General features: G+C 52.3%; 1 protein-coding gene across 2 annotated transcripts in view; it reads right to left on the bottom strand.

The window, feature by feature from the left end:
• Positions 1 to 15,988, bottom strand: part of INPP5E (inositol polyphosphate-5-phosphatase E) — a 542,414-nt gene that overhangs the window by 352,890 nt on the left and 173,536 nt on the right. The gene's annotated exons all lie outside the window — the stretch shown is intronic.

Consider the following 15,988-nt stretch of genomic DNA (forward strand, 5'->3'; position numbering starts at 1 on the left):
CACCAATGTTATATATTCTAGCTCTGGAGCCAGTCGCGGTCTTCCTTAGAATGGATTATATGGATACGGGCATAGCGATTGACGGGGTGACACACCAGATATCGATCTACGCAGACGACATACTGCTCTACGTCCAGAACCCACGCACCCATCTGCGAGATTTACTTGAGGCACTAGGGGCATTCGGTAGACTATCGGGAATCACTGTTAACAGGGAGAAATCCTCACTGTTCCCCCTGGCGGGCCTGCGAAAAGTGCCACCAGATCAATTGCCGCACCTGGGCCTCACATGGACCCCAACCACCTTTAGATACCTGGGGGTGGACATTTACCATGATACCACGGACACACACATAGCCAACACGCAGGCAGCCCTGAACAAAATTGAGCACGCCATGCAATTCTGGAAGACCCTGCCACTGGGGATGTTAGGTCGAGCGGCCTTATTGAAGATGATGGTCCTGCCCCGGCTCCTATATTATTTTACCAATATCCCTTACAACATCCCGGGGGCTTTCTTTAAACGCTTGCACACCTTGGCGAGGACCTTCCTGTGGGGAGGGGGGAGAAACAGAGTAGCACTGACTACACTACAGAGGAGCCACGAGTGGGGGGGCATCAAACTCCCGGACTTTTTGCATTACTACTTAGCGGCACAACTCCAATTTGTGGTGAGATGGCTGTGGGAGGATATCTCCATTGACACAATTCTTCTCCGACCAGCACTCAGGCAATATTACTTGAGAGAACTCCTGTGGATACCAGCTGCCCAGGCTAGGGCCCTTCCTAACATGGCCCAGCTGGGCGGAACACTATGGGAAAGAGCCTGGAAGACTCAAGGCATGCGAGACCCCTGCTCGAGACAGATCCCCTTGACGGGTCTGGTAGATACCCGCATAACAAGCCTGGCCACGTACAGGACACAATGGGAGGACAAGGGGGTAGCCCAAATAGGGGACCTGTGGCAAGAAGGACAGTGGGTCGGATTCCAGTCCCTGGTAGAGGAACAGGATGTGCACAAGGGCCAGTTCATCCTGTATAACAGCTTAGTACAAGCAATAAAGAAGAGGTGGGAAACCATGCCAGAGGCGGAGGCAGAGGATACTGGGGGTGAGCTGGATGCATGGTATGACATTTCTGAAGGAGGACACACCGTGTCCAGGCTCTACGAGCAACTATTGGGTACCACTAATAAAAAGACACTGAACGTGCGGGCAAAGTGGGAAGAGGAGCTTCAGCAGCCCTACCAGGACGAAGAATGGAATAGAACCCTCCAATACACGAAAAAAGTTTCTAGGAATGCCAGGTTCAGACAGCTGCAAATCTACATAGTGCACAGAGCATACCTAACTCCCAAAAGAATGACGAAGATGAGAAAAGGGCAAACTCCCAGCTGCCCACGCTGTCGGGAAGAACAAGCAGATAGGGTGCACATGTTCTGGTCGTGCCCAAAAATAACAGAGTTCTGGAATATGGTGAAGGATAAGGCGAGGACGGCAGGAATCCATATGCAAGCCTGGTCACCTAGGTCTTATAAACTGGGCCTGTTCCCGAGGGGGGACAGGCAGATGACACACGTGGCAAAGATGAAGGACCTGATTACAATACTGGCGAAGCGCCGCATAGCAATGGCATGGAACACGAGTGAAGGACCCTCGGCAGAGGGCTGGTGGGCAGATCTACAAAAGTGGGCAATAGCTGAAACGACTGTCTGGACGAGAGCTACGCAGAGGGGAGAAGGCAATAGTGGAGCCAGAATACTGGCGTGGAACACCCTGGTGCAGGACCTGTTCGGAGACGGGGTGGAAAACAACAAGAGTGACTCAGACGACTGGGAAGGAGGACAGGCTGACTCGCCCGTGCCCGGGGGCAGAACATAGATCAGAGGGAATACAGTGAGTGAGGAGGAGGCGGCCTGGCCGTGGCCGGAGCAAACAATGGACAATATAGACGCAACTCCAAGGTGCCAATACACGTGTTCACGGACAAGGAGAAGCCACTCCCAGGGGAGGAAGGGGGGTGTCGGGATGATGGTTTCTCTGTTATAAACTTAATAACCTTTGGCGAGTGGCCCATGGCGATAATGGACCACGGACATAAGCAATTGCCTTCAAGGGGAGGGGGGGAGTGGGGGGCAGTTGGGAAATGTACTTTTTCTCTTGTTGTAAAACCAATAAAAAAGAAGTTAAAAAAAAAAAAAGGATGCTCGGAGGGGCATGGATAGAGCATGGAAGTCTTGTCAAGACAAGATACTTGACCTTACAGGACCCATTGATAAAATCATGGACCTGGCAGAGAGGTCCAAGGACACAGGTGAGCCGGTGGACCCCTCCATTCTAGCAGGATGGGCTCAGGGGGCCGTCTGCCTGCTCGGCAACGCAAATAGCGCAATCTCTGCAGAGAGAAGAAGATCGATGTTGCTAAAGCTCGATAGTAAGTTGGGAGACCTAGCATCATACGAAGCTGGTGATGGAGCGCTTGCCCTACTGTTTGGCGATACCTTCGTCAAGGAAATGAATACGTTTGTGGGAACTTACACAGCGCTGGAGAAAGCCCAGTCTTCCATAAGAAAAGTTTTTCCCAGTCGGGTTTTTGCAGGGGCCGGCCGTTATAGAGGTCGATCGACCAGATGATACAACTCCAATAGGAGACCTCAGGGCCCAAGAGCCCAGTACTGGGAATCCCGGCAGCAAGACTCCTTCTTTCCCAATAGAAGTAGAGGATTCAGGGGATGCCGAGGCAGAGGATACTACAGACAGAACAACACCGCAGGTGAGAGAGAAGTCAGTTGTATACCCCCCAGTAGGCGGGAGAACCCTGCTTTTCACGCACAATTGGCGCAAGCTTTCATCGAACGCTTGGGTGCTGCAGACAGCGCAGGGATTCCACCTAGAATTTATTGCAGAGCCAGAGCAATTAGCAGCCCCGCAGCACATGCATATCCCTTTAGCAGAAAAGAACCTACTAGAAGCAGAGATTTGAGAGCTAGTGCGCAAACAGGCCAGAGAGAGCCCAACCCCACTGTATAGGTTTCCTCAGCAACATGTTTCTCGTACATTGAAAGGGCAAGTTAGGTACGGTGATCAACCTGAAAGAGCTAAACAGCTGGTTGATATACAGACATTTCAAGATGGAAGGAATCCATCTGCTCTCAGACCTTCTCAGAAAAACCGATTGGTTAGCACATCTAGATTTGAAAGACGCCTACCTCACAATACCCATAGCACCCCATTTCCGACCCTAATTGCAGTTCGAGTGGGAGAGGGAGATTCCTTTCGGTCTCGCCTCAGCACCCTGGGCGTTTACCAAGCTCTTGAGGCCTCTAGAGACAGCCCTGAGGAGCCAGGGTATTCGGATGATCATCTACCTAGACGTCATCCTGTTCATGGCAGAAAACGAGGAGAGATTGCAGAGCCAGGTACAATGGGCAACATCTCTCATATCCGGGCTACGATTTCTCATCAGCACCGAGAAAGCAGTACTGACTCCATACAGAAGGATAGAATTTATGGGCTTCTCAATAGACACCAAGAAGGCCACATTAGAGCTCCCGACAGCCAAAATAAGAGCAATAAAGAAGGACCCGAGGGCGGCTCTGAGGAAGCCGGTTATATCGCTTAGGAATCTAGCCAGGATAGTTGGACTACTCGCAGCCTCCATCCAGGCGATTTTCCCCGGTCCTTTACATTATCGAGCCCTCCAGAGGCTCAAGATCAGGTACTTGCAGAAAAGCTGGAGATACCATTGGTTAGTGCCGTTGGACAAGGACAGCAAAACAGAGTTCAGATGGTGGCTCCACAATATGGAGGCTTGGAACGGTCGCGCCATATTCGGAGACTTTCCAGAGCTCACCATAGAATCAGACGCCAGCAGATCAGGATGGGGAGCCAGGTGTGGACACATGGAGACAGGGGGGAAATGGTCGCAGGAAGAGCTAGCATTGCACATAAACTGCCTAGAGCTCCTAGCGGGCTCTTTCGCAGTCAGGGCCTTCACGAAAGACAGAGTGAAATGTTGCATCCTCTTGCGGATGCACACCATATCGGTGGTCAGGTATATCAACAAGCTGGGAGGCACGAAATCCAGGATGCTAGCGTAGCTAGCCAAGGACTTCTGGCACTCCCGTCTAGAGAGAGAGAGAGATAGAAGTCAGGGTCGAATATCTTCCGGGAGTGAGGAATACAGTAGCAGACTGGAACTCCCGATACTTAGTAGACTCCAGCGACTGGACTCTACACAGGTCAGCCTTCAACAAGTTACAGCAGAAATGGGGACCTCTACATACAGATCTCTTCGCCTCGAGGCTGAATTCACAGCTACCCAGATACCTCAGCTGGAGACTGGACCCAGGAGCAATAGGCACGGATGCCTTCCTGCACTTCTGGGGGGTAGGGGGGGGTCACACACATTACGCTTCCCCCCCCTTCGCGATGCTGGCGAGGGCACTAGCAAAAGTGCGCAGGGACAAAGCGGAAATGGTGATAGTGACACCGGAATGGAGGTCGCAAGCTTGGTTTCCAGTTCTGATGGAACTTTCCACGGATTTCCCCCAGCCAGGATCTTCTCTTCGATCCAGCAGGAGCTCCTCACCCGCTGATTCAGGATTAGACGCTGACCCTCTTAGCCTGCAGAGTTTCAGGCGCAGATGGTGCTTGCCAGGACTTTCAGAGGAAGCTACAGAGCTTATCAAGGTGTCATGGGCCCAATCCACAATCCGGAGCTATAATTCCGCATGGCAGACCTGGGATTCATGGTGCAGGGGGGAGGAGTTTTTCTCCCATTTCAGCCCCCATGGTTCAGGTGGTAAACATTTTAGCATCTCTGACCTCTGGAGGGAAAGCCTTCAGAACCATAGGAGTGTACAGGTCGGCCATGTCAGCAGGACATGATTTAGTGGACGGTGTCCCAGTAGGAGAACACCCGGCGGTAACCAGACTCCTGAAGGGGATAAAAGTAAGCAAGCCGCCAAGGCTGAGATAATCATCCCTCTGGGATGTTAATAAGATACTCCAGCTATTCGAGCAATGGCTGAGAAATTACCTATTATCAAAAAGACAGCTCTCAGGAAAGCTAGCTACATTGATATGTCTGGTTTCTTGTAGAAGGGTGTCAGATGTCAAAGCACTGGAGATCGATAGGAAGATTTTCTATCCGGAGGGAGTGGCGTTTAAGTTAGAGCAGCGTACTAAAACCAACTCCAAGATTATTACCTATCCCTACTTTCCCGACAATAGCAAGCTCTACGTGGCGCAATGCATGAAGGCGTATGAGGCAGCGACAGCGGACAGAAGACCTAGAAATGTAACTCAGCTCTTGATAGCGCGCAGAAAACCGTACAAAGCAGTTGCCCCAGCCACTATCGCAAGATGGGTGAAAGAAATGATGGACATGGCAGGCATAGATATTTCTGTATTCGGGGCTCACTTGACCAGAGGAGCCATGGCTTCAGGGGCTTTTGCAGCTGGAGTTCTGCTGCAGGAGATCATGAAGGCAGCAGACTGGTCCAGTGATTCAGTCTTCAGCACTTTCTATTTTAAGCCAGTACAGAATATTGCAGCGGCAGTGGTACAAAGCTTTGAACAAGCATAATGCTCGCCTCCGGTCTTGTCATAGAATGAAGATTGCCAAAGCGCATAGCGCAGGAAGTCGTGATTGTATTAAAGACACGGAGGCGAGCATTATGCCTCCCTCTGGGAATTCGAATGTAATTAACAAGATAGGTTGTCATAACAGAATATGATCAGTGAAAAGTTCTATTTGATGGATTGTCGCGAATTCCCCTACCTTACATTATTGATCTCTTTCCACATAGGAGAGGAGCAGAAGAATTCTCGAGAATGAACTGCTAGCAGATCAGCAGGGAGGATCAGAGAAGCAGGCAGGATAGAGAAGACAGCAAGTTCGTTATGAGAATATCATATAGACTGTTCCTAATGTTAGCAGTTTGAATACAGGCAAAAGAAGAGGAAAGCACCTAGGCTGATAGAGACTTATACTAGGGAAGGAGCCCTCATTGGTGCACAGGACTGAGGCTTGGACTACTAGCCTGAGAGGGGATCATGGGAGATGTAGTTGATCCGCTTCATTTCTGTTCATGTTATTTTTGTTGTTTCTTTGTTTCTTAATGCCAGTTGGGCATATGTAAAAAAAGGAAAAAAAATACTTTATATTAAAAGAACAAGTCACTCTCTTACCTGGTAACGTTCTTTCGATGGGATGGTCTGACAACGTATTCCATATCTATGACAGTAATCAACACAGCTGTGCTGCTTCGGAAAATCTTTCGGCGCCTGCGTCCTGCGTCGATGACGTTGATACGCCGCCCTCGAGGACTTCCTCCGACGGCCGACGTCTCTGGATGTTATAAGTAGGACGCACGACGCCCGTAGCCTCAGTTGTAGTTTTTTTCCAGAACGTGTGGCACCAGTCTTCTGCCAGTCTGACCACACAAAGCCTTGCGGAAACATAAGCTGCAATCGCATAAGACATTCTGTAGCGGGGAAGGCAGGGAGGGAGGGATATGGAATACGTCGTCGGACCATCCCATCGAAAGAACGTTACCAGGTAAGAAAGTAACTTGTTCTTCGAGGGGATTGGGTCCTCCGACGTATTCCATATCTATGACAGACTCCCAAAGCAGTACCAATGCAAGGAGGTGGGAAAAGAATTTAGAATACAGAAATTTAGAATGCCCAATCAAATTACGGAGCAAAGGACCGCCTTACCAAAGGCCAGATCCTGCCCATGGATGGAATCGAGGGATTAGTGACGTACAATAGTATGGACCGAAGCCCAGGTGGCTGCATCACAGATGTTACGAATAGGAACACCCCTCTGTAGGGCAGTAGAGGCAGCCATACCCCTGGTAGAATGGGCCCGCAAGCCGACCGGTGGGTCCTTACCCACCAAGCGGTAACATTCAGAGATTGCCAGAATAATCCAGCGAGACAAAGTCTGCTTAGTCACAGCTTGTCCCAGACGCTTTCCAGCGTAACCAATGAAGAGTTGATCGTCCACTCTGACCCGGGACATGCATCAAATATAGAAGCTTAAAGCGCTCCTAGGATCGAGCCTATGGAGCCTCTCCTCTTCCTTACCAGGATGCGGAGGAGGATAAAGTGCCGGAAGAATAACCTTCTGGCCTAAATGAAATTCCGACACCACCTTCGGAAGAAAGGAAGGACGAACTCCAAGGACAACCCTGTCCTTATGAAATACAGCGAAGCGTGGCTTAACTGAAAGTGCCTGTAACTCACTCACTCTGCGAGCGGAAGTGACCGCAACCAAAAATACAGTTTTAAGAGTTAACAGTCTCAAAGGGCACAAATGCAAAGGCTCAAACAGAGCACCCATCAGAAACTTGAGGACAAGGTTCAAATCCCAACCGGGCACCTGGAAAGGTGACGGAGGGAACACATTAGTGAGCCCTTTTAGAAACTGAGAAAGAACACTCTTCAGACGAGTGCTTAAATATGGACAGCGCTGCCAGGTAACCTTTAACAGTACCCACTTGCAAGCCCCTGTGGGCTAAAGAAAGCAAAAGACAGAACCACAGGAATGTCACATGAAAACGGATCCACATTCTTAACCCTGCACCAGTCGCAGAACTTTCTCCAACGGCAACGGTACAGGGACTTTTTTTGCGGGCCTTCTGGCCGAAAGCAACACCTCCATCATGTCCTCAGGGAGGTCCCAATCCTTATACCTCAACCTTTCAGAAACCAAGCGTGAAGGTTGAGGGATCTGACCTCTGGATGGAGAACCTGACCTCCCTCCCGTGAGAGCAGATCGTCTCGGTAAGGAAGACGACGTGTCGGGCAGATGGACAAGGCCAGAAGGTCCAGGTACCACGTCCTCCGGGCCCATGCTGGAGCAATGAGGATCATCCAGGAACCGAACCTTCGTAACCTCCGCAGCACTTGCGGGATGACGGGACTGGAGGAAACGCGTACAGCAGTGGGAATGACCACTCCACCACAAACGCGTCTCCTAAGGCTCCTCTTGGATGAAATTCCCGCGAGCAGAACCTTTCGCACTTCCGGTGGACACTGGAGGCGAAGAGATCCACTTGAGGGGTCCCCCAAAGGGCAAAGATCTCCAGGAGAATCTCCCGAGCCAACTCCCACTCGTGAGAGATCGCGCTCTGCCTGCTCAGAGCGTCCGCCATCTCGTTTTCGTCTCCGGCCAGATGAACTGCCGAGATCGAAACTTCCTGCTGGATTGCCCAGAACAAGAGCTGCATCGCCTCCCTGCACAGAGGAAGTGACCCTGCCCCCCCCTCCCCCTTTTGTTGAGGTAGTGCATGGCCACTGTGTTGTCCGTCAGGATCAGGACATTTGTCCCCTCGCACAGTCGGCAGAAAAGCCTTCCGGGCAAGCCTGACGGCCCTCAGCTCCAACAGATTGATATGGAGTCTGGACTTCGACGGAGACAAACGACCGCTGACTGTCAACTCGTTGGCATGAGCTCCCCATCCCGTGACGGATGCGTCCATCACGATCGTCACCTCCGGCCAGGGTAGCCAAAATTGAGCCCCCTTCATCAGATTGCCTTCGACAGCCCACCACAGAAGGTCCTGGGCGACCGAGGACGGCACCTGAACAGGGTCTGACATCCTGCCGGAGGACTGAGACCACTGGAGCTTGAGCGCCCATTCCAAAGATCTCATCCCAAACCTGGCCTCTGGCACCAGAAGAATGCAGGATGCCATGAGGCCGAGCAACCTCAAGAACTCTTAACGCTGGGAGACTCTGGGCATGTTGAAACTTGTGCACCATCTGCTGAACGTGATGAGCCCTCACCTGGGGAGGAAAACACTCCCCCAGGGACGTGTCAAGCACTGCTCCAATGTACGGGAGCCTTTGAGTTGGCATCAAGTGGGACTACTTTAAGTTGAGGGAGAAGCCCAGCTTGTGGAGGGAGTGGCAGGTGACGGACAGATGATCCAGGACTTGCTCGGGAGAGCGCGCCCTGATCAACCAATCGTCCAGGTAGGGTTAGACGTGAATCCCCCCTTTCCTGAAATGCGCTGCCACCACTACCATGAGCTTGGTGAAGACCCTCGGGGCGGAGGTCAATCCGAACGGCAGGACCCGAAACTGAAAGTACGAGTCGCCAACCGCGAACCTCAGATACTTCTTGTGCTTTGGATGGATCGGCACATGAAAATAAGCGTCCTTGAGGTCGAGAGACACCAACCAGTCCTGAAGTTGAAGGGCCTGGAGGACTTGAGAAAGAGTAACCATCTTGAACTTGTCCTTCCTGAGGAGTTTGTTCAAACCGCGCACGTCCATGATGGGTCTCAATCCCCCGTCTTTCTTGGAAATCAAAAAATAAGGGGAATACCATCCCTTGTTCCTCTCCGCTACAGGCACCAGTTCTATGGTGCCTTTCTCCAGCAGGGCTTGAACCTCCTGCACAAGGAGCGGACCCGGACTCTGCAACGAGAGATTCCCTGGTGGATTGTCGTGAGGCCTCTGCCGAAAGGGAAGACAGTAGCTGTGGCCTATGATCGCCAGAACCCACACATCTGAAGTAATGGTGCTATTCGACAAGATGCTGCACCAGCCTTCCCCCAACCGGCGAACCATGGGACATGGCCTCATGACTGAGCTGAAGCGGCTGCGGTGTTGCCTGAGGGCAAAGAGGCAACTGCCCGAGCGGCCTTGGCACCTCGAGTACCCTGCTTTCCACCTCTGGCACTCCTACGGTGGCCCCTTTGACTGGCAGCTCCTCTCGCTTCACCAAAGGATGAGTAATCACGAAAGGAACGTCCCCTGCATTGCTGTCCCCTAGGACGAAAAGGCGGAGGTTGGCGAACTGCAGCGCCCAACGACTTTGCTGCAGCTTTGGAGGTCTGCAACCTCTCAAGGCTCTCGTCAGCCTTGCTGCCAAAAAGATGTTCACCGTCAAGGGGCATGTTGAGGAGCGGGGCCTGCACATCAGGAGCAAACCCTGACTTCCGCAACCACGCAAACCTGCGTATTACGGTGCTCGCCGCCATGAACCGGCTGACGCAATCTGCCATGTCCAAACCCGACTGAACGGCCTCACACATGGCATCCTTGCCATCCTGGACCATTGCAGGAAAACCATCCCGTTCGTCCCCTTCGGGAATATGTTCAGCCGCTAAGGAAACTCAGTTCCACAGAGTGTGCCTGAAACGTGACAAGGCACATACAGAGTTGGCCGCCTGAAGAGCCATACCCCCTGAAGAAAACACTTTCTTCACTCAACCATCAAAACGCTTGTCGTCCCCATCAGGAGGGATGGTAGGATACAACGCCTGCTATGCTGGGGCCGTAGCCGCCTGCACCATCAAACTCTCCGGAGTGGGTTGCTTGGTCAAGTAGCAGGGGTCGCTACTGGCTGGGCGGTATTTTCGCGGCAAAGACTTGCCCACTGCCAGGAGACTCTCTGGAGCAGTCCAAGCCATCGCCACCCTCCTCTGTAGAGCCATATGGAACGGCAGTTGGTGGACCTTGGTCGAGGAAATCTGTGAAGTCATCCTGAAGAAAATCTCCTGGGAGAGCAGACCACCCCAAGTACTCAGTGACCCTAGACATAAGGCACCGATACGAGGAGTCGGCATGGGTGCCAGGCTCAGGCCTACAAAACTCCACCTCCGGATAGGTGTCCAGACCACTGGCGTCGTGCAGGGACTGACACAGGTCCTCAATCTGGCTATGGCCCGAGAGAATCTCATCTGGCACCGTATCAGGAACCATGCCATCATCAGAGCCCTCATCCACCTCCGAAATGTACTCAAGATGGCGGAAAGTGGGCACAGAATGGGGAAGAAAGCCATGCTTGACCTTGGCCAGAGCCTTTCTAGGGGGTTCCACCGTGCCCCGCGGTACCCCCGTCGAAACAGCCTCGAGTGAATCGACGCCGAACGCGGCGTCGACAGCATCGACGACATTGACACAGGCCTTGAGGGCAGAGCCCCGAGCGTGTCCCTCGACATCCTAGGCGCCGATAGCGTCGACGACTTCTTCAGAGGCGGAGCCTCGAGAGAGTCCCTCGACCATCTCGGCGCCACAGCCGTCAATGTCTTCCTCGAAGACATCACAGGCTCACACGGTCTCGAGCTAGTCGAGGACCGGGACCTGGAACGGGCGTGACTAAAACGATTCCCCTTGTCTGAGCGGGACCGCTCCCGCGAATTGTGCCGACCACCCGAGCCCGAAGGCGTACGAGCGGTGTCTCTAGTCCGATCACGACCGACCCCACTCGGAGGCGCGGACGGATCAGTGCCCTGCGATTCAAGAATCGCTAGCATTTTCTTACCGAAGGAAGCCCATTCCTCCGGCGTTGCATGCTTGGTGGGATAAGCAACCCGCCGACGGGCAGAGTCCTCGGATGAGGACGGGGATGGCGACCTATGAAGGCGCTTTCGGGAGTGCCTCGAAGAGGCAGAGGAGTGGCGGGACCCACTCCGGGAACGAGACGCACTGGACTTCCGACGACGATGCGGAAAGTCGCCCCTCAAATCGTCCGTCGAAAGCCCCGCGGACCTTGACTTCCGGGGCTTGGACACCTTACCGACAGACAGTTTCTTCTTGCAGTCGACACAATCATCCGTGTCATGGGCCTCCCCGAGGCACCAGAGGCAGGTGTTGTATGAGTCCGTCACCGACATCATGGACCCGCAGTCCCCGCACTTCTTGAAGCGGACGTGGGGTGGAAGAAGAGGTAGACATCAGAAAGGACTTTAACTTTCACAAACGAACAGGTTCGAAGAACCGAAAGGAACAGATACTCCAAAGAGTCGAGGCGCGCCGAGATCTCCGAAGCGAACACGTTCGTGGAAAAAAAGGAACTGAGCCTACGGGCTTTGTGCGTCCTACTTATAACATCCAGTGACGTCGGCCGTCGGAGGAGGTCCTCGAGGGCGGCGTATCGACGCAGACGCCGAAAGATTTCCCGAAGTAGCACAGCTGTGGTGATTGCTGTAATAGATATGGAATACGTCGGAGGACCCAATCCCCTCGAAAAGAAGATATGAAAAGCTGTTGTTAAGCAGATTAAAGAAGATAACACATAATGCTCGCCTCTGTGTCTTTAATAGAATCAAGACTTCCTGCGCTATGCACTTTGGCAATCTTCACTGTCCACCTAGGGTTGGCACTTCAAAGTGTGCTATTATGGCATATGCAGATGAGATTGTGCTTTTTGACCACACATTTAGTGGCCTATTAAGATCGGCAACACAAATTTGGAAATACGCTGAATTAAATGAATTGGTCATAAATCATAATAACACTGAACTCATACTTTTCACTGCTGGGAGGGTCGCTAGCCCACGTATGCTTCTGGAAACAGTAGAAATTAGATATTTGCACTCTTATAAATATTTGGGAGTGGATTTTGAAAGCAGGGGCAATTGTGAGCAGTGCATTCAGCATCGTAAAATAAAAGCAGCACAATTAACTGCAATGATCTACAGGTTCACACAAAATCCGAGCGGCTACTCCTATGGGGTGCCCGACACCTATATGTGCAATGCTTGCTACCTATGATAACTTATGGTCTGGAGGCACTTATTACTATGAATCTCGAGTGGCTCCAGATCATAAAAGGGAATTTCTGGAGGAAGTAATTGGGCCTACCGCAATGTATCCCCATGGCTATCCTCAGGCTTGAAGTGGGAATACCATTGACGAAAGCGATTGTACTGGGGAAAAGGGCAGAATTATACCTCAAAATCCGCTCCCGCCCTAACACTGCCTTACTTAAGTCCCTAAAGGAGCCTCCGACGGTAGGTACGCAATCTAGGTTAACAATTGCAATGAATAGCCTTTTCGAGTCAATGAGTTGGACACCCCATTGGGAAGAGGACTCTGAATGCATAAAGCACTATATGTGCAAACGACTAAAACTCTGGGATTGGCAGCAGAACTATGCCCACTTAGCTAGTCTAAAAATGTCCAAGTGTCCCATTTCCTACAAAAAAGCACAAAAATACCTGAACCTCTGCCCATCGGTACACCTTAGCCGATTCATTCTGTTATTACAAATCAATCACCTTCCAACTCTTTCGACTCTAGTACCTGAAAGATCCATACCTGAAGGGGATAGATATTGCAGGTTATGCAAACAACGAACTGCTCCAGAAACAGCCAGACGAACAAGTTACTTTCTTAACTGGTAACGTTCTTTCGATGGGATGGTCCGACGACGTATTCCATATCTATGACATGTAATCACCACAGCTGTGCTGCTTCGGAAACTTTTTTCGGCGTCTGCGTCCTGCGTCGATGACGTCGATGCGCCGTCGTCGAGGGCCTCCTCCGACGTCCGACGTCATCCGATGAGATAAGTAGGACGCACGACGCCCGTAGCCTCAGTTGTAGTTTTTTCCCCCAGAACGTGTGACACTAGTCAACTGCCAGTCAGACACAAAGCCTTGCGGAACGTAAGCTGCAATCGCAAAAGAAATTCTGCAGCGGGGAAGGCAGGGCGGGAGCGATATGGAATACGTCGTCGGACCATCCCATCGAAAGAACGTTACCAGGTAAGAAAGTAACTTGTTCTTCGAGGGGATTGGGTCCTCCGACGTATTCCATATCTATGACAGACTCCCAAAGCAGTACCAGAGCAAGGAGGAGGGAAAGAATTTAGAATCAAGATTTAGAATAGCCAATCAAATAGCAGAGCAAAGGACCGCCTTGCCAAAGGCCAGATCCTGTGCCCGGATGGAATCGAGGGAATAGTGACGTACAAACGTATGTACTGAAGCCCAGGTGGCTGCATCACAGATGTTGCGAATAGGAACACCCCTCTGCAGGGCAGTAGACGCAGCCATACCCCTGGTAGAATGGGCCCGCAAGCCAGCCGGTGGGTCCTTACCCGCCAAGCGGTAGCACTCCGAGATGGCCAAAATAATCCAGCGAGACAAAGTCTGTTTCGTCACAGCTTGCCCCAAACGCTTTCCAGCGTAACCAATAAAGAGTTGATCGTCCACTCTGACCCGGGATATGCGTGAAACATAAAAGCTTAAAGCTCTCCTAGGATCAAGCCTATGGAGCCTCTCCTCTTCCTTACCAGGATGCGGAGGAGGATAGAATGCCGGAAGAACAACCTTCTGGGCCAAATGAAATTCCGTCACTACCTTCGGAAGAAAAGAAGGACGAACCCTAAGGACAACCCTGTCCTTGTGAAATACAGTGAAGGGAGGCTTAACTGAAAGTGCCTGTAACTCACTCACTCTGCGAGCGGAAGTAACCGCAACTAAAAACACAGTTTTTAGAGTTAACAGCCTCAAAGGGCAAGAATGTAAAGGCTCAAACGGAGCACCCATAAGAAACTTAAGAACAAGGTTTAATTCCCAACCGGGCACCAGGAAAGGTGACGGAGGGAACACATTAGTGAGCCCTTTCAGAAACTGTGAAATCAAAGGGATTTTAAAGTAAGAACACTCTTCAGACGAGCGCTTAAAGATGGACAGCGCCGCCAGGTAACCTTTAACGGTACCCACTTGCAAGCCCCTGTGGGCCAAAGAAAGTAAAAAGGACAGAACCATGGGGATGTCACATGCAAAAGGATTCACATTCTGAACTCTGCACCAGTCGCAGAACTTACGCCAACGGTACAGAGACTTTGTTGCTGGCCTTCGGGCCGAAAGCAACACCTCCATCACGTCCTCAGGGAGGTCCCAATCCTTATACCTCAACCTTTCAGAAGCCAAGCGTGAAGGTTGAGGGATCTGACCTCTGGATGGAGAACCTGACCCCCCTCCCGTGAGAGCAGATCGTCTCGGTAGGGAAGACGACGTGGAGGGCAGATGGATAAGTCGAGAAGGTCCGGGTACCACGTCCTCCGAGCCCACGCCGGGGCAATGAGGATCATCCGGGAACCAAACTTCCGTAACCTCCGCAGCACTTGTGGGATGACGGGGACTGGAGGAAACGCGTACAGCAGCGGGAATGACCACTCCACCACGAACGCGTCTCCTAAGGCTCCTTTTGGAGGAAATTCCCGCGAGCAAAACCTTTCGCACTTCCGGTTGACACTGGAGGCGAAGAGATCCACTTGAGGGGTCCCCCAAAGGGCGAAGATCTCCAGGAGAATCTCCTGAGCCAGCTCCCACTCGTGAGAGATTGCGCTCTGCCTGCTCAGAGCGTCCGCCGTCACGTTCTCGTCTCCGGCCAGATGAACTGCCGAGATCGAAACTTCCTGCTGGATGGCCCAGAACTCGAGCTGCATCGCCTCCCTGCACAGAGGAAGTGACCCTGCCCCCCCACCTTTTTGTTGAGGTAGTGCATGGCCACTGTATTGTCCGTCAGGATCAGGACACTCTTTCCTCGCACAGTCGGCAGAAAAGCCTTCAGGGCTAGCCTGATGGCCCTCAGCTCCAAAAGATTGATATGGAGTCTGGACTCCGACGGAGACCAATGACCGCTGACTGTCAGCCCGTTGGCATGAGCTCCCCATCCCGTGAGGGATGCATCCGTCACGATCGTCACCTCCGGCCAGGGAAGCCAAAATGGAGCCCCCTTCATCAAGTTGCCTTCGACGGCCCACCACAGAAGATCCCGGGCGACCCGAGGGCGGCACCTGAACCGGGTCCGACATCCTGCCAGAGGACTGCGACCATTGCGTCTTGAGTGCCCTCTGGCACCAGAAGAATGCAGGATGCCATGAGGCCGAGCAACCTCAAGAACTCGAATGCAGGGAGCGTCTGGGCATGCTGAAACTTGTGCACCATCTGCTGAATGTGAAGAGCCCTCACCTGGGGAGGAAAACACTGCCCCAGGGAAGTGTCGAGCACCGCTCCGATGTACTGGAGCCGCTGTGTTGGCGTCAAATGGGACTTCTTTAAATTGAGGGAGAAGCCCAGCCTGTGAAGGGAGCGGCAGGTGACGGACAGATGATCCAGGACTTGCTCGGGAGAGCTCCCCCTGATCAACCAATCGTCCAGGTAGGGGTAGATGTGAATCCCCCCTTGCCTGAGATGCGCTGCCACCACCACCATGAGCTTGGTGAA

This window comes from Ambystoma mexicanum, chromosome 8 (assembly GCF_040938575.1).
Source record: "Ambystoma mexicanum isolate Mex_15411 chromosome 8, UKY_AmexF1_1, whole genome shotgun sequence".
Taxonomy (NCBI): Eukaryota; Metazoa; Chordata; class Amphibia; order Caudata; family Ambystomatidae; genus Ambystoma; species Ambystoma mexicanum.